We start from the raw sequence: 3,855 nt of genomic DNA on the forward strand, positions 1-3,855 counted from the left end.
GTGGGGAATTGGGGTTAGGAGGGTGGTAGGGGGCTGGAGAGAACGGGGTACTGGTGGGGAATGGGAATGGGAACGGGATGGGGGATGGGGGTGAGAATGGCGGACGCTCAGCCCTCTCCCAGGATCCTGAGGTTGATGGCTGGCAGAGCCTCCCCCCACCAGTCTTGCATCGACCACGCCAAACTCTGACTCCCGAGTCCCCTGTGGCTTAAACGGCAGTGGGGGTGGTGCCCCTTCCCCACTCAGAAGTCCACCCACGGTTGGCCCAGGGCCGGCAGCAGGAGTGGTGCTGGATTTTTTGGGGTCGTCTATCTGGGGTGTAGACCTCCTGAGTCCTCCCTCAGCCTCTCACCTTGCCTCCTCACAGAGCCTGGCCCGTTTCCCTCCGCCAATCCCAAGCTGCTGGTCGGACCAAGAAGCGCACTTCTCGCTAACCCCCCAATGCGCAAGTCAGTGACGTCACATCCGGGCACCAGGGTGTGACGGGATGGAACCGGATGCTGCGTGGATGGGGGTGGGGGTGTTGGGGTGGGGAATTGGGGTTAGGAGGGTGGTAGGGGGCTGGAGAGAACGGGGTACTGGTGGGGAATGGGAATGGGAACGGGATGGGGGATGGGGGTGAGAATGGCGGACGCTCAGCCCTCTCCCAGGATCCTGAGGTTGATGGCTGGCAGAGCCACCCCCAACCAGTCTTGCATCGACCACGCCAAACTCTGACTCCTGAGTCCCCTGTGGCTTAAACGGCAGTGGGGGTGGTGCCCCTTCCCCACTCAGAAGTCCACACACGGGTGGCCCAGGGCCGGCAGCAGAAGTGGTGCTGGATTATTTGGGGTCGTCTATCTGGGGTGTAGACCTCCTGAGTCCTCCCTCAGCCTCTCACCTTGCCTCCTCACAGAGCCTGGCCCGTTTCCCTCCGCCAATCCCAAGCCGCTGGTCGGACCAAGAAGCGCACTTCTCTCTAACCCCCCAATGCGCAAGTCAGTGACGTCACATCCGGGCACCAGGGTGTGACGGGGTGGAACCGGATGCTGCGTGGATGGGGGTGGGGGTGTTGGGGTGGGGAACTGGGGTTAGGAGGGTGGTAGGGGGCTGGAGAGAACGGGGTACTGGTGGGGAATGGGAATGGGAACGGGATGGGGGATGGGGGTGAGAATGGCGGATGCTCAGCCCTCTCCCAGGATCCTGAGGTTGATGGCTGGCAGAGCCTCCCCCCACCAGTCTTGCATCGACCACGCCAAACTCTGACTCCCGAGTCCCCTGTGGCTTAAACGGCAGTGGGGGTGGTGCCCCTTCCCCACTCAGAAGTCTACACACGGGTGGCCCAGGGCCGGCAGCAGGAGTGGTGCTGGATTATTTGGGGTCGTCTATCTGGGGTGTAGACCTCCTGAGTCCTCCCTCAGCGTCTCACCTTGCCTCCTTACAGAGCCTGGTCCGTTTCCCTCCGCCAAACCCAAGCCGCTGGTGGGACCAAGAAGCGCGCTCCTCTCTAACCCCCCAATGCGCAAGTCAGTGACGTCACATCCGGGCACCAGGGTGTGACGGGGTGGAACCGGATGCTGCGTGGATGGGGGTGGGGGTGTTGGGGTGGGGAATTGGGGTTAGGAGGGTGGTAGGGGGCCCGAGAGAACCGGGTACTGGTGGGGGATGGGAATGGGAACGGGGTGGGGCATGGGGATGAGAATGGCGGACGCTGAGCCCTCTCCCTGGATCCTGAGGTTGATGCCTGGCAGAGCCACCCCCCACCAGTCTTGCATCGACCACGCCAAACTCTGACTCCCGAGTCCCCTGTGGCTTAATCGGCAGTGGGGGTGGTGCCCCTTCCCCACTCAGAAGTCCGCCCACGGTTGGCCCAGGGCCAGCATCAGGAGTAGTAATGGATTATTTGGAGTCGTCTATCTGGGGTGTACACCTCCTGAGTCCCCCCTTAGCGTCTCACCTTGCCTCCTCACAGAGCCTGGCCCGTTCCCCTCCGCCAATCCCAAGCTGCTGGTCGGACCAAGAAGCGTGCTTCTAACCCCCCAATGCGCAAGTCAGTGGCGTCACATCCGGGCACCGGGGTGTGACGGGATGGAACTGGATGCTGCGTGGATGGGGGTGGGGGTGTTGGGGTGGGGGATTGGGGTTATGAGGGTGGTAGGGGGCTGGAGATAATGGGGTACTGGTGGGGGATGGGAAGGGGGATGGGAATGGGAACGGGGTGGGGGATGGGGGTGAGAATGGCGGACGCTCTACTCAGAGAATCGGCCTTAAGGCACACGAGGCCGGGGAAGCTGCTGGACGGGGCCCTGGAAGGTGAACTGGCCCAGCCCCCTTCCCCCGGCCCTGGCTGCAACTCGCCCTCAGACTCCCTCTTCCTCCTCTGTCGAAGCTGCATCACGCGGGGATGGGTAGGGAATACGAACTCTCGCAACGACCTTGACAACATGCTCCAGGACCTTTACGTAGCTGGTTTCAGCAAGGGCCCTTGGGCCCCACAGGAACTCATAGCGTGCAGGATCACTGCCGGGCACCTGCCGGTACTCCAGGTAGTTTTCCTGCACCCAGTCTTGGGTGAGCAGCTTCCTGGGCTCCCCATAGACACGGTGCTCCTTCCCATCATACACCTCCATCAAACTCAGCTCCTCCCAGATTTCCTCCTCAGAGGCGCTGTCGCCCTCCATTGCGATCGTGCCCAGGACGAGTATCAGGAGGCCTGTCTTGGGCCAGATCTGATTACCACCCCCTAGGCCGTTGTAGGAGAGGCCCAGGCAGGTGACAAGGATGTACAAGTGGCAGGTGGGGTCGACTTCCATCACATCGATGCCAAAGATCAGCTGCAAGGAATCAGATGCTTTGCGGAAGATCACAGGGAAGAAGTACATGCAATCTGGAATGACACACTCTAGCATTTCTGCCTTTGTGACTGGCTCGCTGGCTTGATACTTGAGGAGCAGAAAATGAACCAACTCAGCCACCTTCCTACTGAGTGCTGCTAGGAACATGGACTCCCGGTCAGGAGACGTGCTTGGCCCCTCCTCTACTTGGTTGCTGAAGCCCCCATCAGATTGGCTCCAGAGAGTGTAGTTGACAGTAGTGGGGAAGGTGGAGGCTCCCTGAGGACCCTGGGGAGGACTCGGTGACCCGGCAGCAGGCACCTCCCCCAGGGTGACTTCCACTAGAGTAGAGGAGGAGGTGGAAGCCTCCTGCTCCTCCGTAGCGGGAGCCTGCACACCCACCAGGCCCGGGGCCTCTTCTTAGTCCTCAAGGCCTTCCTCAGGCTTGCAGTACTAACTCCTCTGCTCAAGTGGCATGATGACTCTGGTCAGGGCAGCTGGCAGGAGTTTGGGCAAGAGCTGGGCAATGGAGACCCACAGGCCTGGGGAGAGAGGAACCTTGTGAGAGGCCTCAGCTGAGAACCGAACTGAACCTTGGAGGCTCTGACAGAGGCTTACTTACAGATCTTCTCCTTCAGTGCTCCTCTGGAGCCTCCGGTGCTCCTGGTCAGCCTGTCCCCTCAGAACATGAAGGAGGAAGTGAGAGGGCACGTCAGGGTACAGCCGGCCAGCACATGCTGAGGCTGCAGGACTGACAGTAGGGAGGGTGAGGCCAGGCGCTCTGGAGTCCCATGTGTTCTGGAGTGGGTGGGGCCCTTGGTGTGCATTCAAGGCGAAGCTTCACTATTAGCACTGTCTGTGCCTCCTCTGCTCTGTGACCTGCGGACACTGCCTCAGACCAAGGCCTTACTCTGCCTGGCTCCTGGAGCTCCTGGGAGAGGAATCCACGGGCCCCCAGGGTGCAGACTGTAAGCACAGCCACGGATTCCCAGTACTGTCAGGAGGGTTGGCCAGACTCTGTGTGGGCCCCACTCTATTGCCC

General features: G+C 61.3%; 1 pseudogene; it reads right to left on the reverse strand.

The window, feature by feature from the left end:
* Window positions 1-2,339: 2,339 nt before the first annotated feature.
* On the reverse strand, window positions 2,340-3,290 carry LOC105734498 (melanoma-associated antigen 4-like; annotated as a pseudogene).
* Between the last annotated feature and the right edge of the window lie 565 nt (window positions 3,291-3,855).

The sequence above is a fragment of the Aotus nancymaae genome, unplaced genomic scaffold (genome assembly GCF_030222135.1).
Source record: "Aotus nancymaae isolate 86718 unplaced genomic scaffold, 86718_ANA_hifiasm-v0.15.2.pri h1tg000138l, whole genome shotgun sequence".
NCBI lineage: Eukaryota > Metazoa > Chordata > Mammalia > Primates > Aotidae > Aotus > Aotus nancymaae.